This window comes from Callorhinus ursinus, unplaced genomic scaffold (assembly GCF_003265705.2).
Source record: "Callorhinus ursinus isolate GAN/ISIS: 27379988/994484 unplaced genomic scaffold, GSC_fseal_2.0 scaffold4, whole genome shotgun sequence".
NCBI lineage: Eukaryota > Metazoa > Chordata > Mammalia > Carnivora > Otariidae > Callorhinus > Callorhinus ursinus.
Window position 1 is genome coordinate 118,161,771 of NW_027397066.1, and position 27,328 is coordinate 118,189,098.

Below are 27,328 nucleotides of genomic sequence, written 5' to 3' on the forward strand. Positions count from 1 at the left end.
TGCAGAAAACAACTACAAAACTTGGATATAATACAAAACAATTACTTGGAGACTGAACAGAAGTATTCTTGTATACATGCTCAGAGTGGGGAACTATGAGGTTTTTAATAAGTTCCTTATTTTTTCATTTTTTTTGGCATAAGACTAAGTTCAGTCTGTACAGCTCCTACAGTGGAGGCAAGAGCCACAGTGGGAAAACACTGGTTTTCTGGCCAAGGGAACCAGAAGACTGAAGCCAGGAAAATATGGCTGTTGGATGGAGTAGGGGAATCCCAGAAAGGGAAGAGCCAGAGAAGGGATCCAAAAATTCTATCTACTCACTTATCTGACTTATTTCTGGTCCATGCGTGTATGTTCAACTGACTCAGAGCAACCCAGCTATAGAGGACAAGTTGGGAAGAGGCACTGGAGCTGCTGTCCCCAAATTAGAATCTCAATGTAAACCCAGCCCAAATAATTGCCCACTATAACGACACCTGATTTTAGCCAAAAGGCCGAGAAGCTATTCGCCCGCTATAACGAAAGAAGCAACATGGGTTGGGAAAAACAAACAAACAAAAAACAATCAAAAAACCCAAAGTTCAGAATCGCCACAGTATAACACTGAAAATATCCAGCATAAAGTCCAAAATTATCTATGAAAAACCAAAAAAATCGAACACATTTGCAAGAGAAAAAGAAAATCAAATGTATCCAATTCTGAGGTGAATCAGATTTTGGAACTAGTAGACAAAGATTTTTAAGGAGCTATTAAAACTCTCCTTAATAAGGTAAAGCTAAGATATGCTCACAGTGAATTAAGAGATATGAAATCTCAGCATAGAAATAGAAATGTTAAAAAAGAAAATTGCATAGGTACAATAAATCTCATTTTTCATGAAGCCTAAATGCGCATTTGCATCTAGCACAGTGCCTGGTATAGATTTCCTTCCTCTACCTCCCTCTTTTTTTCAGACATCCAGTCATGATGATAATATGACAGTCATTATTTTGGGTCCAATTTAGGGTTCAAAGTCAATTCTTTAATTGGCACAAGCTCCTGGCCAGACCAGATACTACTATTGTTGTTGTTGTTGTTGTTGTTATTTTGTGGCTTAAACAGTGGCTACATTATCTTACAGTTCTGTAGCTCAGAAATCTGACACTGAGACTCAATCAGGGTGTTCGCAGGGCTGCATTCCTTTCTGGAAGTTCTAGGGGAGAATTCATTTTCCTTGCCTTTTCCAGCTTTGGCGGCCACCCACATTTTTGGCTCATGGCCCCCTTCCTCCGTCAAGCCAGCAACGACTGATTGAATCCTTTTCACACTGCCAACTCTTCTAATATCTGTAGCTTGGGAAGATTCTATGCTTTTAAAAATTCTGTGATGTGATTAGTCCTATGTGGATGATCAGGATATCTCCTTACTTCAAAGTTATTGACCTTAATCACCTCCACAAAATCCTTTTTGTCATTTACGGTAATATATTCACAGGTTCCGGGAATTAGAATGTGGATATTTTTAGGGAGCAGGGATGGTATTTTCTCCTCCATTTCCTCTTCTTGAGAGCTTAGTGGGAGGAAGGATACTAGTCTTCTATATCCCTTGATTGTTCTGTCATGTTTTCATTGTCTTTGATATTTTGATTGTTTTGTGCCTTGTCCATTTTTTAAATTAAATTTTTATTTTAGAAAAATCTTAGATTTACACCAGAATTGTGACGATAGTATAGCAGTTCCTTATGCCCTGAGCCTTATTATTTTATTATGTTAGTCACCATACAGTACATCATTAGTTTTTGATGTAGTGTTCCATGATTCATTATTTTCGTATAACACCCAGTGCTCCATGCAGTACGTGCCCTCTTTAATACCCATCACCAGGCTAAGCCATCCACCCAACCCCCTCCCCTCTAGAACCCTCAGTTTGTTTCTCAGAGTCCATAGTCTCTCATGGTTCATCTCTCCCTCCGATTCCCCCCCTTCATTTTTCCCTTCCTTCTCCTAATGTCCTCCACACTATTCCTTATGTTCCACAAATAAGTGAAACTGTATGATAATTGACTTTCTTTGCTTGACTTATTTCACTTAGCATAATCTCCTCCAATCTCATCCATGTTGATGTAAAAGTTGGGTATTCATCCTTTCTGATGGCTGAGTAATATTCCATTGTATATATGGACCACATCTTCTTTATCCATTCATCTGCTGAAGGGCATCTCCGCTCTTTCCACAGTTTGGCTATTGCGGACATTGCTGCTATGAACATTGGGGAGCATATGGCCCTTCTTTTCACTACATCTGTGTCTTTGGGGTAAATACCCAGTGGTGCCATTGCTGGGTCATAGTGTAGCTCTATTTTTAATTTTTTGAGGAATTTCCACACTGTTTTCCAAAGTGGCTGTACCAACTTGCATTCCCAACAGTGTAAGAGGGTTCCCCTTTCTCCACAACCTCTCCAACATTCTTTGTTTCTTGCCTTGTCAATTTTTGCCATTCTAACTGGTGTAAGGTGGTATCTCAATGTGGTTTTGATTTGAATTTCCCTGATGGCTAATGATGATGAACACTTTTTTCATGTGTCTGTTAGCCATTTGTATGTCTTCTGTGGAGAAGTGTCTGTTCATGTCTTCTGCCCCTTTTTTGACTTAATTATTTGTTTTTTGGGTGTTGAATTTGAGAAGTTCTTTATAGATCTTGGATATCAGCCCTTTGTCTGTAGTGTCATTTGCAAATATCTTCTCCCATTCCATGGTTTGCTACTTTTTTTTTTGTTGACTGTTACCTTTGCTGTGCAAAAGCTTTTTATCTTGATGAAGTCCCCAAAGTTCATTTTCGCTTTTGTTTCCCTTGCCTTTGGAGACGTGTCTTGAAAGAAGTTGCTGTGGCCAATGTCAAAGAGGTTACTGCCTATGTTCTCCTCTAGGATTTTGGTGGATTCCTGTCTCACATTGAGGTCTTTCATCCATTTCAAGTTTATCTTTGTGTTTGGTGTAAGAGAATGGTTGAGTTCATTATTAATATTTTAAACAAATATGGTATACTTGTTAACAGTAATGAGCCAATATTGATATATTATCATTAACTAAAGTCCATACTTTATTTGGATTTCCATGATTTTTCTGATTTTTCCCTAATGTCCTTTTTGTTGTTGTTGTTGTTCCTGGATCCTGTTCAGAATAACCAAATTACATTTAGTCATCATGCCTTCTTAAGCTTTTCTTGGCTATGACAGTTTTTCATACTTTCCTTGTTTTGGATGACCTTGAAAGTTTTGAGGAGTAATAAAGAGAGATTTTGTAGAATGCACCTCAGTTGGGATGGGATTTACCAGATGTTTTCCTCATGATTAGACTGGAGTTAAAGAATTTAGGAAAGAAGGCTTGTCACATATCAAGAATATATACTATCAGCATGACTTAACATTGTTGATGTTAACCTTGCTCACCTGGATGAGGTGGTTTTTGACAGGTTTTTCCACTTTAAGATTCCTCTTTTCCCCTCCTTCCATACTGTCATCTTAATATGCAGTCCCTAATAAACGAGTGAGGAGTTCTGCTTCACCTTCTTGAGGGTAAAGTATCTGCCTAAGTTATCTGGAATTTTTCTGCAAGGGAGTTTCTTTTCCCCTATTTATGTATTTACTCAATCATTTATTTCTATCTGTATGGACTCACAGATATATATTTTATACTCTGTGTATTCAATATTACTTTATTTGATTAAGCAACATTTTTCACCTTTGGCCATTTGGAGCCCTTTCGGTCAGCTCCTGTATCCCTATAACAACTCCCATCATTGTGGGGTTTTATTTGTTTGTTTTTTTGAATGGTTCCTTCCTTTCTTGCACCAAATGATGCTACAAGCTTATCTTGGGTACATCTTGCCCCAGTCCTAGAATCAGCCACTTACCTAAAAAGCCTTGGTTCCATTTAATGGAGAGTGGTATGAGAAACCAAGATCTTTGCGCTAAGTGTGCTCATTACCACTGATGTGTTGTTGCTTCTTGGCCCTTTCAGCTGACAACAGGGGAATATGTGGTACATACTGATGACTGTATATACACATATCTATACATATTTTTATAGGTAATCATCTGTATTTATATTAACTAAAGATGAGTTTATACTGATGTCCCCAACTCTGTTCCATCACCATCTGGATCATTCTAGCTTACTCCCCTTACCTATTTGTAACCTCCTACTCCAACAGGGAGAAACCTGACTCCCACCAATACCATTTTTTTGAACTACTCAACATCTGTACTTCCTGTGATTAGCAGTTGTACCGGTATTTTTCTTCTGTAAATCACCCTTCTTGTACTCCCAATCCATGTAGTTTAGTGGAGTTGATCCTGCTCATTGGAGGAAAGATTGCATTCATTTACCTGGCCCCGGCTAAATAATACAACCATTCTCCTTGGCAATGGGTGCTGAGTCTGTGAGAGACATGTGGCCCAGATCAGTCCAAGGTTCAGGACTTCTGCTGGAGTAGGTGGAAAGGAGAAATTTTCTTTCTGCTGACCTTAGAGCTGTGATGATGTAAATCTAATTGCAGGGAAAGTCTGCACGAGAAAGATGTAACATAAGGAAAGGTTGAGCAATGAGGCATAGAGATACCTTTCCGATATTATCTGAGCACCTGGCTCTGCTCATATCTCTCCATGAACATTTCCATTGTGAGCCAGTGACTTTTCTACTTTGCTTAAGCCTGTTTCATTCCATGTCCTTTACCCACCTCCGTTTAACAGGATTTTATTAAATTTATGATCCCGAGGCACTGGAATGCAACATACCTATCAGGATAACATCCTTTAATTCCACCGATCTCAGTAGACCTAGGGTTAACCTTTAATCTATTGAGAAATATATCCTAATACTAGCATTTCCTTTGTGTTAAAACTAAGTAGAAATTTTATGTTGACAGGATAATTTTTAATTCACACCACTAGAAAACAAAATACTGTATTTGTCTTTAATAATACATTGGAGCAGACTGAAAATCATTGAAACTTTGCCTCACCCCACTCCCTTATACATATTTTCTTTCCTTTTATTTTTTTAATTACCATTTGTCTTGAGAATATGTAAGCTCTAAAATGAGTCATTTCCTTCTCATTATATTCTTTTTCAAACCAATGTCATTATTAAATTCCACAATTATAAACAAAAAGGGGTGGTTAGCCTGAGTTCCTGGTATTGTTCAGATTTCTGTTAGCTGCATGTTAAAATTAAAACATTTGCTCTTAGATTATTTAAACAATATCTTTAGGACAATTACAGTTTTCATTGTTCTGTTAACCTCTATATGTGACATTTTGCCATCATTAAAAATTTTTGTTTGTTTACTTTTTTGAATGTTGAAGCTAATTCTCAATTTAGAGGCAATATTTGAAGTAATTTTCAAACCTCAGGATGCTAGTAACAGCAGGTGAGATAATTTTTTAGTTATTTGGTTCTTTTGACTGAACAGTTTAGAAACTTCAGTGTTAGGAAGATACATTTACTCACATCCCTGATGTTCCCTTCTGGGTGGAGAGAAGCCATCGCTGTAACGGCTCTGGCCTCTCCTCACACCCTCACTCCCTTGGGCTCCGAGGATTCACCCAACGACATGTGGGAATTGGGAGTGCACATGCATTGCTTTCCCTTTTCCTCTGTTCTTCCTCCTGACTGTACCCCTCCAGGAAGCATGTGCCCTTTGCTATCTCGGACATCCAGTATGCTAGTGGTGAAGTCCCTTCCCCCCAGTGAGCACTGTCTTGCCTTAACTCTGCCTGTCGGTGATAGCCATCTTTATAAGCTATGGATGGCTATTTTACCCCTCAAACTATTTAAAACTGTTTCTGATCTAAGAGCGTACTTGTAAACTGTCAAATCTTATAAAGAAAATAGACATCTTTTTCTGACACTTTATCTGTGACTCTAGGTAATACCTAAAACCGTAACAGCAAAACTCTGTGGCCCAATCAGTGGCAGTAAAGTTTAGTGAGACTTCATTTTCTAACTTCTTTCCTCCCCATTTACCCCTTTTTCAAAGATGTACCTGGAAATATAGGGTGGAAGTGGTTGCCTTAGACCGCGTGAGTTGTCTCCTGGGTGTGATAACATCCCGTAGCTTCATCCTTTATCTCAAGGGAAAAGAGCTGGTGATGCTGACTGTACATGAGTCAAGATACGAGAGAAAAGTGGAAGGAAGCCCTTTTATGAGGAGAGTTGTTTTGGATTCTGTAGAGCAGGTGGTAAGGGAGTTAGCATTGATAAAAGAGCGGAAAGGCTGGGAACTGATGGACTAACTCAAGGGATCCTGAGTAAATGAGGTTAATTGTTTCAAGATGATAGAAGAAGAGATGTTGTAACACACATTAGACTTAAAAATATTCTTTGGAATGAAGGGGCTCACTCTCAAATTGTGCGTGTCACTCTGTAATATCAATTAGAATGAAGGCATACAGTTGACACTGAGTTTTTTGTTCTATTTTTATTCTTTATCTTTGCAATGTCATTATGTAAGGTGCTTTGGGCCAAAAACAGAATTTTATGTATAAAGAGCCAAATGAGTCAAGTGAAGATCACGACATTTTCCAACCTTAGCAGTCAGTCTTAGAAAGAATAATTATGCATTGCTTTAATAATTCCCCCTTTAAAAATGGTGCTAGAAAATAGAAAATGTGGAAACATTCGAGAAGCAAGTCCAGACATTCTGTAGAATATGAAAAAAATGCGTGTTTACCATCCATGCTCCATGCTGCTGAGGCTTTCCTATTAGCATCGTCTAGAGATTCTTGGCAGAGACAAAATAGTTGGATCTATGGGCAGCGCTTACTCTCAGGTATAATGAACGTGCCCAGCCTCAGAATACCTGGTAAACCTGTCCATTTTTGAGCAAGACTCACTTGTCTTTGACCCTGATGGAAGAACAGCTGTGTACCTCTAATGATTCTTACCCTCCTTCTAATAGGACAAAGTTGGTTAGATTTAGGGAGAGTAACTGAGCCGAGGGCAGTCTGTGTAAGACTAGCCAGAGTGCTGTCATATGTGTAGTCTGCTTTAAGGGGAGGAGAACCAATCTAATTCTCTATTTCAGGAATTTGATCTAAGTTTCGATTGGCAGTGTTGCTTTAGGTTGAAAGTTGGGACATGTGGCCGTAATGGATAGCATCTGTGAATAGTCAGAAGAAGCCTGTTTAGAGATGGAATGGATTCACAAAGAGAAGCAGAGAAAGGCACTCATTTTGGACGTGCTGAGAAAGACACCACTAGAGATAGAGGAGACCGCGAGAGAGTGTCCAGGCCCCAGAGTCCCAGCAGTTGTTGATGGCCTGCTAGTAACGTGCCCATCCCTATCCCTGGGTCTCCTTTCAAGAAGTATTATTTTCCTTGGAGTTAGTTGAGTGAGTGTCTGTTGCTTAAATCCAGAGTGTCAAATGATATTTTCAATACAGAATGAAATAACACATGTTCACTGTCAAATGTTCTCTCAGCCTTCCCCAGCTTACCATTAGTGGCAAAATATGTGCTTCTTTTTTATGCATAAATGAGCAAGGCCACAAAAATTATATTCTTACTGAGAAACATTTTTTCAGTATTTTAAAATGGAAACATCTCAGCTACTTCAGGCTGTTAGGGAAGTTTCTGTTAGGAAGTGTTACAGCAAAGCAATTGCCATATTTTCTTTTGCCACAAAACTTAGTGTGATGAGTGTGTTATTTTTCAAAATTTTCTGTCATTGAATTTAATCTGTGCTCTTACCATTCATAGTATCAGAAAAATGGAATCTGGTCAATTCTGTAAACCCACTCACATTAGTGTTTTCTTGGTCATTTCAGGCTCCCCATGTTAGGTGGTGTTTATGGCTTTGGGCTGTTGCTGCAGCTGTATGGATTTCCTGCTGTGTAACGTGTCCTATATGGACTTTTGCTATTGATTGTCATTCTTATACCCACTGAGATGTCCCTGGACCTGTTCTGGTCTCCTTATGGATAGCATATGCCAGTGCTTCTCAAACTGTTTGTAGCGAAGGAGGATTCCCCCTGCCCCCAATTGTTATTGTTGTTAACCATTCTTTTTTTTTTTTAAGATTTTATTTATTTATTAGAGAGAGAGAGAGAGAAAGCACAAGCAGCGGGAGTGGCAGGCAGAGGGAGAAGCAGGCTCCTCGCTGAGCAAGGAGCCCGATGTGGGACTTGATCCCAGGACCCTGGGATCATGACCTGAGCTGAAGGCAGACGCTTAACCGACTGAGCCACCCAGTCGTCCCTGTTGTTAACCATCCTTAGAAGCAGTTCATATGACATACAACTCAGTACCCAAATTGGACCCAAATTGGTGTCTACCTTCTTCAAAAGGGGAGTCTACTGATCATACATTTGGATGTTGTGATAATGTCAAATTGCCATAAAAGTTTCTAAGTGCTTACTCTCAATTTCTGTATTTAACTTCACATGGACTCTTAATGACCAGTCTGTGGACCACCATCCATCCATGGACAACACTTTGAGGAGCACTGGACAAGGTCACTCTTTTCTGTGGAAAAGAAGCTTGAGACGTCATTTAAGTCGTTTAAGTCTAGGGATGAACCTGAAATATTATTTCCTTCTTATGTGGTGGGCAAGGGGAAGAATTTATGTGCCATCCAATCCATATCACTGGTGTAATCAATTTCCTTTTGAGCTTCCTGGGGTTATTGCAAATAAAATTACAGAATAATTGGGATATCTAGTAATCTCCGTAGTGTAAGGCATGTTATATTGTGGGTCACAGCACCCTATTCTCGAGGTGATAGAGGGTCATTCCTACGAGAAACAAGTTACTAACTTAATTTGATTTGATTTATGTTTCATAACTGATAGAAGGTCTGTTTCTCCATGTGGAGGGCTGACCTCTCTCCCCCTTTTATTTTGGAATGCCCAGAGCTTGTTAGCCAGGTGGGGTGATTAAAGGCACAGAACCAATTATTTTGGCAGCTTGGGACTGAGGGCAGGGACTTTACTGCCAAGATGATCACTGGCTGGATCAGACTCCCAAGTTGTTCTGTTATGCCAAACAAAACAAAACAAAAACTAAAAAAACCCTCAACAACAACAAAAAACCCCAAGCATTTAGAGAGATATGTCCATTAAAAGTTTAGAAATAAGGAAAGCAGGTCTGTCTCAAGCCCTGATTAAGAGTGGTAGGATTATAGACCCCAGGCTCCAAGTGAAGGGTTTATTCCAGCAGAAGGCATAGATAGTAACATCTCAACTTGAAAGTATGTAGTGGCACCTGTGAGAACTGTACGGGCTCCGCAGAAGCCCTGTCTTCTTCATGCTATCCCTCACCCCTGCTCCTCTTTCCTTTCTTCTTTTCCTTCTTCTTTTCTTCTTGGAAGCTAATCAGACAGACCAGGGTTGGAGCATTGTCTCTGCTATTTGTGATCGGTGTGGCCTTGAACACATGATGTAATCTATATGCCTTAGCACCTTCTCCTGAGTACAGATAATAAAACATGTTTGCAAAGGTCAGTGTAGGAATACCTGAGAAAAGATATCTCTAGTGGGATACTATGAACTTGGTCTCCTGTAATACATGTTTATATAGTACTATATGGTACTTTATGGTGGCTGTGGTTAGTGTCCTTTATAGGCAGAGGGCTGATATAAGTCTAAGAGAAAACGCCACAGAAGCGATCCTTCACAGAACCGAGCCAATGGAAGAGACCCTTCATACCATGAGGGTCTCTAACAGTTTCATTGCTTTTTTAGGATATTGCTAAAGTCTTAAAGGTTCCATAGCTTTGTAAAAGTCTAGGATCCTAGAATGAAGAGTCTCAAATTACTTAAGGCTTTCCCTTCCAGAGTCCTTTTTGAGATTTACCTCTTACCATCTGGGAACTCTTGCCTTTATTGTTTTGTGCCAGCGTTCTCAATTTCTTCCTCAAAGACTTCCTGCCGGCAAGTCTTTGTAAACTATGTGAGTATTGGCCTCTACGTTACAGGAACCATGTAAAATGAATGGGTCTGTGGACAAAGCTAGTTACCTTGATTCTGATCTCCCACTTAATTTTATCCTGTGACACTGATTCTTTTAGAACGCTGGCGAGGAAACTGAAGCCTAGCCAGGGTCTGATAGCTTCTAAATGGAGGTGCCCACTTGAATCCAGGTCTGTTGACTTCAGCTTGGGTGATCTCCCCAAAATGTCATGGCTGGATTGTTACTTCGCCTTCTGATATTGGTCTTCCAGGCTCTTTTCTCTGTATTTATATCCGGATCCTTTATTTTAATCCCCATTCTCGTTCTTTGGTGATACTATGATTGCTTACCACATTTTGTTCTCTAATACCTGCTGGCCCTTTAAGATTGCCTCTAGCTTTCCTGTGAAAGTCCATCACACTGTTATCAAAATCTGCTGTGCACTCTGAGCCCTCTACCATCCAGGTGCCCATGTTCAAAGGCATACTAGATTTGCAACTTGTGCAACATTTGGAAGTCTTTTCTCTCAGATGCAACACTGAATTTCTTTTGGCCACACCTTTCTGTATAATTTTGATTAATAGGAACTTTTTAAAAGTTACTCCAAACTATCATTTGCCACAAATTCAAAATTAGAGAGAAATAATGTCAAGTTTAAATAAAATCAAGAAAGTCTAAAACTCTTTAAGGAATTTGGATCTGACTTTCTAATAGAATATGAATCAGTTCCCAAACACATTTTGTTATAGGGAGAATTTCCTGTGTATTTGACCGTATAAATTGATACTTTATATTTTAGTCTTATAAAATGGTCAGCAGCAGGAACATGGAGAGTTGGGAGAGTTAAGTGGCATTAGAAAACGTGGGCCTATTCGTGCAAATATTGAAGCTATGATTGAAGCCTCAGATCACTTTGTAAAATTCTGTTCCTTTTTTAAAGTCTACTACTAACAAAAGAAAACACAGAAAGCTGCTGAATGTCCGATCACACTTTACATTGAAGAGGAAGAGAACAAAACATTTTCCCAGATGCTTAAAAATAATTCAAAGTAAGATATTGAATAGAATTTTAACAAAAGAACACAATTAAAAAATATGGTTTGGACATTAAAGGGAGAAAGAAATCAGTTTAGAAGATAAAGCCAACTGTTGATTTAAAATAATTAAAACTAAGTATTTGTTACTTTACAGATTGTAACTAAAGATTACCTGATGTTCTACTTTTTTTTAAAGATTCATTTATTTTTTTAAAATTTTATTTATTTATTTGTCAGTGAGGGAGAGAGAGCGTGCACAAGCAGGGGGAGTGGCAGGCAGAGGGAGAGGGAGAAGCAGGCTCCCCACTGAGCAGGGAGCCCGATGTGGGGCTCGATCCCAGGACCCTGGGATCATGACCTGAGCTGAAGGCAGACGCTTAACTGACTGAACCACCCAGGTGTCCCGGTGTTTTACTTTTTAAATGGAATTATTTTTCTAACTACCAATTGCTTTATGGCTATGGACTGCCAAATAGAGCCTGTTACTAGAATCCAATTAGTTCAAAGAAAGTTCAAGGGAATCTCTAAAAAGTACGAAGAAAAATGCTGATTTGGATTTGTCCTTTTATGTAATTGGAAGAAAGCAAAAAGAATGATACTTAAATTTTAGTGTTTTGACATGCATCCAGCTTTTATTTAGGTTTATTGCACTTTTCCAACATTGGTGAACTTCCAGGGTCATAACCTCCAGCAAAGAGTATCAGTCACCTCTTACTGAAAACTGTTTCAGCATTGAATGATCTGAATTATTGGTCTGTAATGCAGGAGTTGCAGGAAGGTACTGACTCTCTACCCTCTGCTCAGGTGACCATTTGAGGAGGCAGAGGAGGGAACTGCATCACTGGCTTGCTTGTTTTAGCACTTCTGAGACAAGTTTTCCAGAACCCTTTATTCCATCAGTGATGTTTATATTCTGCTGCAATCTCTAGATGTTGTAGTCAAGAAATTCAGAATGCATAAATAGTGAAAACTGGTTAATGATTTGTTTGCTTACACATCTCATCCAGACGTGTAAAATGTTTATTTTGACCACAAATTCTCTGAGAAGCTTGGCTCATAAAAATGATTCAAGTTTGTGAAGAGTGGACATGAACACCTAAATTACTTGAAGCAACTGAAGAGGAAACTCAAATAAATTAATGATTTTCTCCCTATGTGAGTAAGGTTTTTCAGACCATGTTGATAGAATATTTTACTTCAGTCATTAAGAAGTAGAAATGGTTGACCAAACTCTCTCAATAACTTAACATAATAAAAAAGTGAAAAAAAATAAAAAAATGGAAGTGGTATTAAGCCAAAAAAAAAAAGGAAACTGCATGCCCACTGGAAGGTTTTAACATTTGGAATGAAGCTCAAGAGTATCAGGAATTTATAAAACATTGCATAGGCCAAAAGAGGGTGAACAATGGTCAAGTTAGAGCCTTTCCTAAATATTATGGATCTTCTTCCTAAAAGGATACTCATGTTCCTAGTAGCTAAATCTCCAATTGTAATGTATATACATTTAAGTATACCACAAAGATCTCAGCTGACTTAGACTAGATATCACTGGTAACATCTTTACCAGGCTTTCTGGGCAAGGTATTAGTGCCTGGGTTTGTCTAGTGAGCCTAGACTGTGATTCGCAACTGGAAAGATTTTGCCTCTCAGAGGACTTTTGGTAAAGATGTCTGGAGCCATTTTTGGATGTCAGAACTTTTGGGTGGGGGTGCTGGTGGTGTGTAGTCGACAGAAGAAGGGATGCTGCTAAACATCCTGCAATGCACAGGGCAGCCCCTCACAATAAAGAATTATCCAGTCCAGAAAATGAGTAAGGCTGAGATCGAGAAACCCTGGCACAGACTGAAACTTAATACTGAAACTAATGAGAAATAGGTATCATATAGAGAAAAATAAATGATAATTTTTCCAAGAATGGGATAAAACTACCACTATACATAAAAATGTAGAGTCTACAGAGCAGTTACTGTTGATATTGCATAAGTGCACATGTATGTTCAGTCCATAGCTTAATTCATAGCATTCTAGCACATATTTGTGCCACTACAAAAACTTTAGTAGTAGCATATACCTGTGATTCTCAGGCAAAAGGTGAGCTTTTTGCTAAAACAAACAAAGACATTTATTCTATGTGAATATCATATTGTTCTTGTGAAGCCTCAGACTGTGACTAAAATGGACATTCTAATCTCTGCATCTGACAGTTGAATTTAGCTTGGCCAATAGCAGATTTTTTACATTCTTGGTATGTTTGAGAGTGAAAAATTATGTAAACATGTTTAGAGAATCATTTAAATCAAGGACTATTGTCATCACTGAAAATTTTCAAAAGAAAAATTATTTAGATCTTTAAAAAAAAGGATGTGAGAGGATAAATTTCTAGCTAATATTGGCAGAACTTTATAGCAAAGATGAGAGTCATTGCTGTTTTTCAGGTAGTGGAGAAAGCATGTAGTTTCGGTCATCTCCCTTGTGTTCCTAAAACAGGAATGACTTTGAACTGAAGATCTGGTGGCAGCAGGGTTGTTCTTTGCCTTGTGTAGTGCCATTAGTCTATTTCTTTTGTATTGGAAATTTGTTAAGGCCTCTATCAGCATTCCAAGAATTATCGCATTTTTGTAGAAACTTTCAAGAATTGCTTATTATGGGGGCGCCTGCGTGGCTCAGTAGGTTAAGCATCGGACTCTTGATTTCAGCTCAGGTCATGATCTCAGGGTCATGAGCTCAAGCCCTGCATTGGGCTCCCTGCTCAGCAGGGAGTCTGCTGGAGATTCCCTCTCTCCCTCTGCCCCACCCCCAAATAAATAAATAAATCTTTTTATTTTTTATTTATTTGAGAGAGCGAGAGGGAGAGAACAGAGGCAGAGTAAGAGGGAGGAGCAGGCTCCCCGCTGAGCAGAGAGCCCGATGTGAGACTCAATCCCAGCCCTGGGATCATGACCTGAGCAGAAGGCAGATGCTTGACTGACTGAGCCACACAGGCGTCCCAGTAAATAAATCAAAAAAAAAAAAAAAAAGTCAATACTCTGAAGCCCAAACCTAAACTCAAGGTATAAATCATCAAGATATCCATCATTCAAATTTCCCTTGATATTTTTTTTCCTATATAGAAAGGTCAGCAGGAAGTGTTCACTTATCTGAGTATTAGACATTTGAGAATTTAACTCCTCTTTTAAAGTAATATTGTATCATCTAGAGTTGTGATGTCCAATATGGTATCCTCTAGACGCAAGTGACTATTTTTTAAAAATTAATTAAAATAAAATAAAAATTTAACTCCCTCTGTTGTACTGGCCGGTTACAGGGGCTTAATAGCTGCCACGTATGACTAGTGGCTATTCTTTTGGACTAGGCAATTTTAGAACATTTTTCTGATTGCAGACGTTGATGATCTGGAACAAGCTTTTGTTGGCAAAAGTCACTCAAATGTAGATATTCAGAAAATGTCTCCTTTCATTATTTGTATGAGTTTCTAAAGATGTTTAGTGTAAGTCTGTCAAAATGATGTTGCTATGTATTTTTTTGTGAGAAAGAAGCCAAATGTGAAGGTTAATGTTATGTCTCAACCTGACTGGGCCATGGGGTACCTAGACATTTGGCCAAACATTATTCTGTATGTGTCTATGAGGGTGTTTCTGGATGAGATTAACATTTGAATTGATAGACTAAGTAAAGCAGATTTCCCTCCCTAATGTGAATTGATATTAACCTCTTATCGGATATATGATTTGCAAATATTTTCTTCAATTTCATAGGTTGCGTTTTCATTTTGTCAGTGGTTTCTTTTGGTGTATAGAAGCTTTTTTCTTTGATAACAAGACCATCTTGTTATTTTTGGTTTTGTTGCCACCCAATCAATTAAAGGTCTGAATAGAATTGAGTAGAGCTGAATAAGAGGGAGCTCCTCCTTCATGACCACTTGAACGGGAACACTGATCTTTTCTAGCCTTGAAATTTCAAATCTTGTTGGGTCTCAAGGCTGCTGGATTTTAGACTAGAAGTTACACCATCAGCTCTTTGGCCTCTCAGGCCTTCGAACTTGAACTAGAACTATACATTGGCTCTCCTGGGTCTCCAGCTACCAAATTACAGATCTTGGGACCTTTCAGCCTCCATAATCACGTGAGCCATTTTTTTTTTACAATAAATCTCTTGACAGCACCTAGCACAATGTTGGGCAAATAGGTGTATTGCTATGTAATAATGCATATATATCATAAAATATGTATGATATTTTATATGTCATATTTTATGTCATATATGTGAGATATATCTATATCTATATTATATAACTATATTATATATCTATATATCTATATCTATATCTATTCTTTTTTTCTGGAGAACCCTAATATACCATGAAAGAAAGGGAAGGAAGGAAGGTAAATAATTAAAAGTGAAGTTCATTCCTTGGATTTTCTTTCTTTTATATCTTATCAAGATCCAGCAGGGAAGTAATCCAGTAAGGGAGGCAAGTGTTTATTTGTGAAGCAGAGAAAAGTGAAAGGGGCAGAAACACCAGAAGCAATAAGATAGAGTAAATATTTAGGGATGGGGAGATATGAGAACCATATAATAAATTATAATTTTGATAAAAACTGGATTTCCAAATGGCAAAATAAAATTAAGAAACAAGATCATAATTCAAGGTGAATCTTAGGCATTTAAAATATGATTAATTCTTCTTAAGATGCCCACCTAGTGATTCCCAATGTTTTAAGAATCCCATTACATTGGTTAGAATGAAAATGGATGTACCTGGGTCTTCATAAGAAATGTTTTTTGTGCTCTTAGGCCTGAGCAGTAGATCAATGATGGAAGATTTGAAGCTCCCATTTAGCTTGCACCTTATTTTATGCTGCAATTTAGAAGCATACAATAGACCATTGAATCATCAACATGTACAAACAAATAAGCAAACACTCCTTCTTTTTCATGATTGAAGAAATAAACAAGAGTGGTATTAATTATCTGGCTAAAATAAATTATAATGAATGCAGACTCATTACTGTTGAAATCAATGCATGCATAGCAGAAGGTACATTTATTGAAGTCAACATATTTAATTACATTTGGAGTAATAAAGGGAGTAGGCATGAAGTCCAATGTCTCTTGAGCCTAAACATTAATTTTGATCTAATTTTCTTTTCCTTGATGTTGAGAAAATGAAAAGGCAAATAAAATTAAGAGACCAACCTTAACTTCATTAGCTTTGTTAATGGGGGATTATAAGCTGTTTGTAGCCTGTGTATTACACATTGTGATCCAAGGAAAGGTCACTTGATTTTAAAGCTAGTAATGTTAATATAAGAATAAAGGTAGCCAGATGGCCTTTCTCAGTCTACAAGAGTACAGAGGACATATTTAATGCTACAAGAATCACAGTGACAAGGACAGAAGATACATAGAATTTCTACTCTGTGGAGGGGAAGTGTCTTAGTGAACTTGGCTGCTACAACAGAATACAGTGGACTGAGTGACTTAAACAGCAGACATTTATTTCTCACAGTTCTGGAGGCTGGACATCCAAGATCAAGGTACCAATACATTTGGTTCCTGGTGAAGACCCATTTCCTGGCTTTTAGACAGCTGCCCTTCTGCTGTATGCCCAAACAGCCTTTCCTTGGTCCCTGACCATGGAGAGACAGAGAAAGAAAGAGATAGGGATAAAGATAGAGATAGATGGATACGTATTCTTTTTTTCTTATAAGGACACTAATCCCGTCATGAGGGTCCCCTCATGATCTGATATAAATCTAATTATTTGCCAAAGGCTCTACCTCCAAATACCATCACACTGGAATTTAGGGCTTCAATATATGAATTTTGGGGGAACACAAGCATTCAGCATATAACAAAGAACCTATTTTCAGGACACTTAAGCTTTTGTCCAAGTACACGTTCCTTTTTCTTAATCTCGATTTCTTTTATCCAAACTATGTCTAAACATTTATTGCTGTTGTTGTTACTGCTTTATAGGCCTAGATACTTGCCATCAGCACTGGTTTGGGGGCGGATCTTGCTTAGCTTTTTAGGTTAAGCCAACTAAAATGTGAAAACTCCATCTCAGACTGCTTTGTAGCACCTAGCACAATGTTGGGCAAAGGGGTGTATTGTTGGGAAAGTAACTGTTAGATGGGTAAATGAAGAGTGAAATCCCTGGTATCCATTATGACAGATGACTCTGGCTGGAATGTTATTTTCCCCTTTGAGAAGGAGAAAATTGCCTGATCAGATAAATCAAGTAAATTGTTCCTGGCATACTGCTTGGCTGTTAGAGATTCAGGTTCTGATTCAGATGAGACTGTTGATTTAGAAGGACCCACCTAACCCTTCATAGAACATACAGGACTATAGTATTTCTTTTAATCACTGCATCTGATCAGCATTTCCCATACAGCTTCATCCTTGGGTACATATATGTTTAGCTTCAGAGAGAATATAATTTCTGTTGCTTTTTATCAGAAGAAATATTTGACCTTTTAAAATTGCGTTATCCATTTTGGCTCTCTCATGGGTAATCATAGAGCTAGGGAAGGAGAGGGACTGGTAAGCATTTCAGCATGCCATCAATTTTTAACTCTTCCAGTTGATGAGATACGAATGGATAGGTAAGCATGCAGAAAACATGTAAGGAACATAATCTCTAATGGAACAACAGCAAAATGTTACACTGAAAGATACGAGAAAGCTGAACTAATGTGTTCATCCTATGCAAATACTCCAGGAGGAGTATTTGAAAAGGTCTTAGTGGAAGTCTAACTGAACCAGATGCTCTGCTGTGGGCACTTTTGGGCCTGATAGGTGCTGTCGTAAAGTAAGAAAAAAGACAGATCCTTCTTCATAAGTAAACTGAAGAAGTTAGACTGGATACCACATCCCCAAGGTTTGCTATTACATGTATCAAGGAGAAGAAATAAACAGGTGGATGATATTAGAGGATTTTCTGCTGCATCTGTCTTTATATTGACTGTTAGAGGACTTCCTGCAAAGCTGGTATTTTGCTGGTACTTTTACAGGAGAGGTTCAAGGAGTGGAGCCCAGCTAATATCTGTTCCAGTTAGATTATTCCAATAGTTCTCAACTGGAGACAATGTTACCTGCTAAACCCCAGCCCTCAGAGACATCTGATAAAGCTGGAACCATATGAGAGTAAGTTGTGAGGACTTTAGTAGTATTTCCTAAAAGTAAGGACTTTCTCTTATGTAACCACACTACCATAATCTAGATCAGGAAATTAACAACAGTACACTATGACTCTAATTCACAGATCCCATTCAAATTTTGCCAGTTGACCAATACTGTCCTTTGTAGCAGAAGGATCTAGGTCAGAATCCCTTGCACTGATTTGTCATGTCTCTCTAGTCTCCTTCAGTCTGGGACAGTTTCTCAGTTTTTCCTTGATTTTATACAGTGGCACTTTTGAAGATTATAGGCTGGTTTATTTTTTAGAATGTCTCTCAATCTGGATTTGTTTGATGTTTCCTTGTGATCAGATTAGAATTATTCCTCTTTTAGGGGTGCCTGAGTATCTCAGTCGGTTAAGCCTCTGACTCTCGATTTTGGCTCAGGTCATGATCTCAGGGTTGTGAGACTGAACCCCACGTTGGGCTCTGTGCTCAGCGCGGAGTCTGCTTGAGATTCTCTCTTCCGCTCCTTCTGCCCCTCCTGCTTGTGCTCTCTTTCACACATAAATAAATAAAGCTTAAAAAAAGAAAAAGAATTATGCCTCTTTTGGCAGGAATATCACAGCAGTGGTACTGTATTCACTTTCCTGGCCTCCTTTCAGGTTGTGCATGGTTTCGATTTTTGTCCCATCACTGATAAGGATTTGCTTTGATCACTTGATAATAGGTGATGCCTCCATAGTACAGTTACTCACTATAAGGATTCTGTGGGGAAGTACTTTGAAACTGTAAGTATCTCATTGCTTAGTCAACTTTCAATTTATCCATTTCAATATATGTGGACTATGTTATCTTATTCAGTGGGTTGTAATCCATATGATCATTATTTATTTATATGCTCAATTTATTCCCGATTGGCTGGTGGGCACCTAGTCAAATCGTCTTTTGTCCTCTTTTGACATATCCCTGTCCTTCTTTGAGCAAGTCCTCGTTTTCTGGCACAATATGTTCTAGGCTTCTGTGGACTGAGTTGTGTACTCCGAAAATTCATCTGCTGAAGTTCTGTCCCCCACTGTGATAGTATTGGAGCAGGGGTCTTTGGGTAGTGTCCTCATGATGGGATTAGGGCTCTTATAAGAAGAGACCAGAGAGCTTGCTCACTCTTATTCTTTCTGTCTGTCCTGTGAGGACATAGCAGAAAGAGAGCTATCTATAGGCTGGGAAGAGGGCTTTCACTAGAACCTGAGTTGGCCCGCACTTAGATCTTGGGACTTCCCAGCCTCTAGAACTGTGAGAAATGAAATTCAGTTGTTTAAGCCACCCAGTCTGTGTTATTTTGTTATAAGAGCCTGAATGGACTAAGGCACAGGCCCATTATTGTATGTTCCCCTGTCTCAGCCCTGGAGCCAACGACTACCCCTTCAGCTATTCAGAACTCAGACAGCAATAGTGCTATTACTGCTTCCCTCGAATTCACTCCATGCTTTGAGTTTTTGGCCCAAATTAAAAAAATCTGTTTCCTCCCCACAGGGTTCAAACATCTGTACTCTAAATTAATATGAATAGGAATTCACATGAACCTAATTAATGCCTTGTAATGCTTTAACAATGTGCTTGCTTTTCCATGGAAAGAAATTTTCATCCTCAAAGTGTCTCTCTTGAGGCTTCATGTTGTAACTGTGAGGTTTGGCTCGAGTTCTAGGTAGTGCACTTGTGTGGCAGGCTGACAGGTACCGGAGCCTCGGGACAAACTGCTATCCTGGGCTCACACTGCACTGTGGAGCTGCACAGCCCAGCTGGGCGTGAGACTGGCTTTGGCTTTTGCCGCTGAAGGAGAACAAAAGGGCAGGCTTGGGAACACAGGTACCATGCCAGCTGAATTAAAAAGCACGTGAGTCTAGTTTCTCCTTTGCTCATGCTGTTTCTAATTAGATATTTCATTTGGATTCCAATGTGAAATAACCTTGGGATGCTGGGGAAAGGTTGGTTATCGTTCTCTGCTTTGGTACTCTTCCATCCAGTCTGTCTCCTGCATTTCCTTTTGATCAGCTTGTCACTTGCTTCAGTGCAGTTCTATGTTAAATATAGTAGAAATGCTTTCAGAAAAGAAGGGGGATGTAAAAATCTGTGGGGAACTTTACCAGTTAAGGGGTTACTGCCATTCACAGTATATATGTATATTTAGTTTTTATTTCCATAAACATATATTTTTCAGGATGCTTTGAAAAATTAGGAACAACCACACAAAAGTTATTTTGGCCTTTGGTCTTTTAACAAAAACAATTACTAAAAGCATTCTCCAAATTCAGTAGAGAAGTTCTTTATAAAATGTATTTGTTATAGTTAAATGGAAATCACACAACTTTGTCTGGCAGGATTTGTTACAGGTTGTTCTGCAGTGTAACTCTTCACATATATTTCCTTGCTGAATTGAATCTCAGGAGCAATGGCAAAGTGACCCTAAAACAAAATATGGGATGTCCAAAGATGGAGTGCCTAAGGCCACCCTACACAAGCCTGCCTGAGGCCTTCAGCTTCCCAGCCTGAAGACATGGGCTCCTGAAAACACTTAAAAGATACGAATATGTTCCCTGGGAGAGGGGTTGGAGTAACCCATGTTTTATTACCAAGTATTACAATAGATTCGTTTTCTTAATTTCAGTGGTGGAACAAGGAGTTGGTAAGGGGGGGGTGGTAATTGTGAACGGGCTACTGGAGGGGAGCAGAGCAGGAAACTTGTCCCACATGGTGGGGACCTACTTAGGTGGTGGTAAGTTTGCCAGATGCCTGATTGGGGGACTTTGAATAGCAGGAAGTCACAGAACACCTGTGGAGGAAGCAGGGAAAAGGAGTGGATTGGGGTTCAGAGCCAAGGATTTCTTTGAAATCCTTATGGAGGGAAGTTCACTTTAATGTGGCCGCCATTCTTTACAAGAGCCAAGTAGGTTAGCAGTTTCCAGGGAGCACAGCATAGACCTTGCAGTTGTATTGCCTACAAAGAGGCCTTATGGTATATGTTATTTCTCCTCTTGGCTCCTCACTTTTGTTTTATTTGTGTGACAGTGTACCTATAATTTAATTCATTGTCATTTACCAGGCAGCATATAGACGATAGGTAATATTTCATTTAATCCACTTAACATTCCTTTGAGGTAGGTGTTATCACCTACACATCCCTATTTGATAGGTGAAGAGTCTGATCATAGAGAGCAAAATGAAATAATAGCTCGAATTAGCACAGCAGAGCCAGGATTTGATTCAGGTCTGATGTCAAAGGTTATACTCTATTTCACAGAGATAGTACTCAACAGTACCTCCAACTGTGGCCCACCTTTTTATTTAAGGTCATAGACTGTGTCTGTTCAAAAGTTTGGCTCATTAGAAATTCTGGACTCTGGCCCTAGCCTTGTAAGCATTATATTCTAACTAACCAAGACAACCAGTGGTTTGCAGTGTCTGTTAACTTTTGCTATGTAGTGAACACCGTGACATAGTGGCTTAAAAAAGACCCATTTATTTTGTTTATGATTCTACATGTTGGCAATGTGCTTAGGCTTGCTGGGAAGTCCTTGTGATCAGGGTCAGGTTCAACTCTCCTTGGCAAAATTCGCTCACATTTCTGGGACCTCAACTTCAACTATAGCGATGAACTTCGATGCATCTATCATTCCTCAGTCAGCTAGCCTGAGCTTGTTCACATAGTGGCAGATGGGTTTTAAGAGCACCTTGGGAAGAGAAGCCAGAATGTGCAAGCCCTTTTTTATATCTCTATTTGTGTCATGTTCACTGGTGTCCTGTTAGTCAGAGCTAGTCACATGACCAACCTAGATGCAAAGAATGAAGAAATAGACCCTTCACTCTAGAAGAATCTGCAGCACCTTTTTGCAAGGGCATCACATCGCAAACGTGTTACATTAAAAAAGCTGTGAATCCAGGGAAGGGAAGAATTTGTAATCATTTAAAAAAAATCTATCATACTTGACTAATTCTGTCCAGTTATTTTACAAATTTTTGGTACTTCTCATGAGGGAAAACCAGAGAAAACTTGAGAGTTTATCATAGAAAACATTTATCATTACTGAATATGAACTTACAACTAGGAAGCCCTATGTCTAGTTGGTCAAGTAGTGAAAAATACTCATCAGCCTTACATAAATGAGAAAAGTTGGACTATCACAGTTATTACTCATGCTTCTTTCCAAATTTCCTTTTTTAACTGGAAGGGGAATTCTAGAAATTGTTTATAAGTCACATATGAATTTTCACAAATAACTGATAATAACAGCATCCAGAAAATGTAATACCCTTTGTTCTAACATGCTCTAAAACCCAAGGAAGCCTGCTTATTTGGCTTTGGATTTTCCCCCAGAAGATTCAAAAGTAGGTGATTACTTAATTTAGAAAACTTGGAGAAGGCAAAGGCAATTTTTTAAAGAAAATAACAATGAAACATCCCTTTGAAGAAAAGTTACTGTTTAATGCCAGAAGTGAACAAATTACTATGACAAGAAAAGAGGTATCTTCTACTACATACAAAAGGGACTTCTTTCAAGATTTTGTACCTCTGACATTTGTTTGATAGTTACATGACAGAAATATTGTCAAAGCAATGCTCCTTTTCCTTCACAATACTCTTAATTGCTGCTGGGTCTGATTCCCTCCTCCTGGAAGCACTAAGCTATTTTATCTTGACTAGGGAACTGAGAACCCATACACATTATTACCAGAAAAGATGGAGCAGAAGTTTTCTCATCTTGGTGGGTGGATGAGAGGCTTTGTTATTTTGGGTCAGAACTCCTTCCCTTGAGAGTAATGAACTCCCTCACAATTAATCTTTATCAATAGGAGACATTTTATTATATGAAATAAAAATAAAATTCCCTACTGGATGGATATATAGATAATTTGAGTTGTGAATGTTTTCCTGTGTAGGTCTATGGAAAACCAATAAAAGAGATTGTAGATGGTGAAACAGAACTTTTCTTGACCCCAAATCAGAATTTCACCCCCATAAAAATTTAAATACATATACTATCACAGTCTCAAACTTGGCTTTACTAATTATTTTAACAACCGAATGTGTACATTTTCCCCCAATGGCAAAAGATAGACAAATAATTTTAGGTTAAGTTCTGGGAATTGTTATTTTGGCAAACCTTGACTTTGAGGTATAAAGCTCTTAAGTCAAATAAATTTAAAAGCTATGGCTTTCAGGTGATAAATAACACATTTGATATTCTCTGTAGCTTTTGTGAATCACATTTTATTGGCTATGGGTCCATTAGCTAAATACAAGTTTGCCAAAAGCAAGTTTCCAGAAGCTAATTTGCCAAATTTTACTCTGTAAATGGCAAATTTGCAGTATGGCCAATTTCCAAATTGAATGGAATCCAGGTTCCTGAGTCCATGCATAACCTCCATTTCTGCTGTCATGTTTGTTTTGTTTATAAACCCACTAGACAATGATAAAGGGGGCTGGAGAAAGAAACCAGCTGATACCCGCAGAGAGCAGTCATCCAATCCACCTGATTATTGAAATTCTCTTCTGTTGAGGTCATCCTTTGGTGAGCATCACACAAGACACAAATACCACATTCATAGAGATCTAACCATGTACCTCTTACCCAGAGTTTCTTGTCACCAATTTTCCAGTTGTTTCTTCAAAGTCCCTGACCTTTCTGCCAAACCATTAGTCACATAGCCTATGGTTTGCCTCCTCTAAGCAAAACGAATTAATGGGTTTACTGCTCAAAATTATGCCTACTGGAGGTGGTTTTCCCTTTACCACATTTCTGCAAAGCTATTCCAGAATGGGGCTGTAAGGTTACAGCTGTCCTCTTTCAGCTGATGCCTATATATTGTGCAGGACAGTCTATATATAAACCAAGCCTGGAGTTTTTTCTTCTTCAGTCAGGTGATCATAAAGAACTTCATGAGCCATAGGTGTGTGTTGAGAGAAACTAGCAAATAGTAGGCATAAGGCCTATCGGACTTCCTTGTGGCTTCTGGGTCTGCTGTAGCCCAGTTTCACCTAGATCACTTGTTATGATGGAGTCCATGCTCAACTTTATCTGGTGGCTTAGCCAACACCCAGCTCCTGATTAGTGGTTAGATTACATGGTAACTTGGTGGCCTATGGTTAGTTTCTGTTAAAACCCAGTTACAAGTCAACGATCTAGTTCTCAAAAGGAGAATAATTATATGCAAAGAATGGTGTGGTGTTGCTTTAATCAGGAAAGATCTGGGCTGTATTTACTTACAAGTCTGCCGAAGGCTCCATATAGCATCCTTATCCACTACTAACACTTCAAGCATCATCAAATCTGTTAAGCCACATAATTCAAGTGGTGGAACAGCTTTTATAGCAGTTGTAGAGGCTTCTGTTATTCAGAGCCCCATTCAAAAGTGGGAGCTTTCAGGTCCCTCAGTAAATGGGTCAGAGTAGCTTTCCCAAATGAAATATATGTGGCCTCCAAAATCCAAAGGGGTCCACGAGATATTGTGCCTTTTTTTCTTAGTAGTAGGAGGGACAGATGCAGCAACTTGTTCTTCATCTTGGAAGGAATTTCACTGATGGGGAAGACTCCTGAGATCTTTGGGGATTTATTTCCCACTCTCTGGCATGTAAGTGTCTTACTGATGTGTATACAGTAGTCACTACCTCCTGCTAAGCAGGTCCAGTCAGCACAATTTCATCAATGAAATGGGCCAGCACGGTTCCACTGGAATGAAGGCAATCAAGTTCCCTGCAGACTAGATCATGGCATAGTGCTGAGAGTTGTTATAGCTCTGAGATAGGACGGTGAAAATATATTGCTGGTCATGCCAGCTGAAAACAAACTATTTCTCATGGTCTTTACTGACAGCTATACAAAAAACAGCATTTGCCAGAGTGATAGCTGCATAGCAGGTACGAGGGAATGTATTGATTTGATCCAGCAATGAAACTGCATTTGGAACAGCACTTGCAATTGCTCGATAATGTTTGTGATAATCCACTGTCACTGTCTAAGATCCATCCATCTTCTGCACAGTCCATGTAAGTAAATACGGAATCTTTGCCTAGTGAGACATTAATCAATTTAGCCTTATCCATCTTTATATTCTTCTCACCCTGATCCCACACTCTTAAGCTTTATTACCATACATATTCCTCAGGCTTCTACCAGTATAAATTGGCAAAATCATGTAATTCTCTTGGTGTGTATCACATCTCTAAATGAGTCAACTTTGAATCTCATTCTTTGAGACCTTCTGAGACATGAGTCTAGTTACAGGTCGCAGAAGTGAAGAGAGGTGGTGGGAATCGGTTATGAGGAAGATCAGTGGTCCTGTGCAAGACGACTACCTCAGGGGTGTCCTTTACGGTTTCTTCAGTCAAGGAGAGAATAAGCATCTGAACCAGGAATGAAAAGGCTGCTTCTGATAGCAAAGAAAGCTCAGCAAAATTTAGGCTTTTAAGGTTCAAGGTATGCAACTTCACTGCAATCTGCCTGTAAGTTTCCATCCCAATTTTCAGTGACTCATTCCTTCCCAGATAATGCTCTAACTTTAACAAGAGACCATATGACATCAGAAATCAGTTTGTGTTGTAAGTTAGGCAAGCACAGATTAGACTTTGAGTTTTGTTTTTTTTTGTGGCAGCAAATAATTGGCCATCTTACCTTCTATAAGCTCTTAACTACATGTAATTATAGTGATAATTTGAATAAATGTTTTGCTATACATGCTGTAGGCTACCAGTGTCATTTTCAATACTGGAAACAAGGTCATTAATGCTTTCACACATAATCAGATTCCAGACCAATTTCAAAAAGCCTAGAAAAAAGGAACCAATTCATATATATATAAATACACACACATACATTATATATATATATATAAAATCTATAATATAACCTATATATATATGTATTTTAAAGATTTTATTTATTTATTTGACAGAGAGAGAGAGACAGCAAGAGAGGGAACACAAGCAGGGTGAGTGGGAGAGGGAGAAGCAGGCTTCCCGCTGAGCAGGGAGCCTGACATGGGGCTTGATCCCAGGACCTTGGGATCATGACCTGAACCAAAGGCAGACACTTAATGACTGAGCCACCCAGGCACCCCAAACCTATATATATACACACACACACACACACACACACACACACACGCACTAATAAATTTGATTTTCCACAATTGTGGGAGCTAGTTAAGTAGTATCTGTAAGACTTCCTTTTTGTCTGATGCTGGAATCAGGCCATATAAAAAAATCAGGGAGGAGTGATTTCTGTAAAGACGGGAAGAGCAAGGAGAAGCTGGAGCCAACAAGTAGAAGCCAGAACTCCAGAAGATGGCTAGAACTCATGTCAGTTCTTGCTGTCCCTAGCCTTATCACATGGGTGGCTTGCAGGAGAATCTGGCATCTTTCATCATGGAGCTTAACATACACCTGGCCAACGAGTCAGAGAAGTGGGAAGAAGAATCAGGTGAAAGTACATACAGTTGCAGGCCTACTTGCTGTCCCATGGCAGTGCAGCGAGCCTATAGATAGTGTATGAGGACAAAAGCACCCATCCTAAACTTCCAAACAAAGAAACAAAATTACTGCTGTTTCACTTCTACCTTCCAAAGGTCATGCAAAAAAGTTTTTTATGTGTCTCATCCTAACTGGAAGCACGGAGAATGTACTTCTGGGAAACGTAGTTCAGCCTGGCCAATCTGGCACATTACAAAGTTACCACACAGACTAAAGAAGAAAATCCATATGATTATCTCAATAAATGTCAAAGGAGTGTTTGACAAAATTCAACATTTATGCATGATGAAAACCCTTAGCAAACTAGTAACAGGAGGAAATGACCTCTAACTGATAAAAAGTATCGACCATTTTCTCTTCCTACGGTGAAAAGCAAGTCAAGGATATGTGCTGTCACTACTACTGAGCATCATCCTGGGGATACTGCCAGTATAATAAGTCAAGAGAAAAAAATAACATGCATACAAATTAGAAAAGAAAAAAATAAAACTGTATTCACAGAAGTATATGTATCTAGGGATAATAATTAGAATATTAAAAATTGATGTGGCACAATTGTTGACCTATCAGCATGGACATGGGCCACAGCAATAGTTTAAGGCCCATGAGACCCCCATCCTAGGTGAGGGATTAATTTTTATTTGTTGGATCATGAGGAAATAAAGGAGAGTCTTTGGGGGGGTGGGACTGGAAGTCTGGGTGGCATGGAGGTAT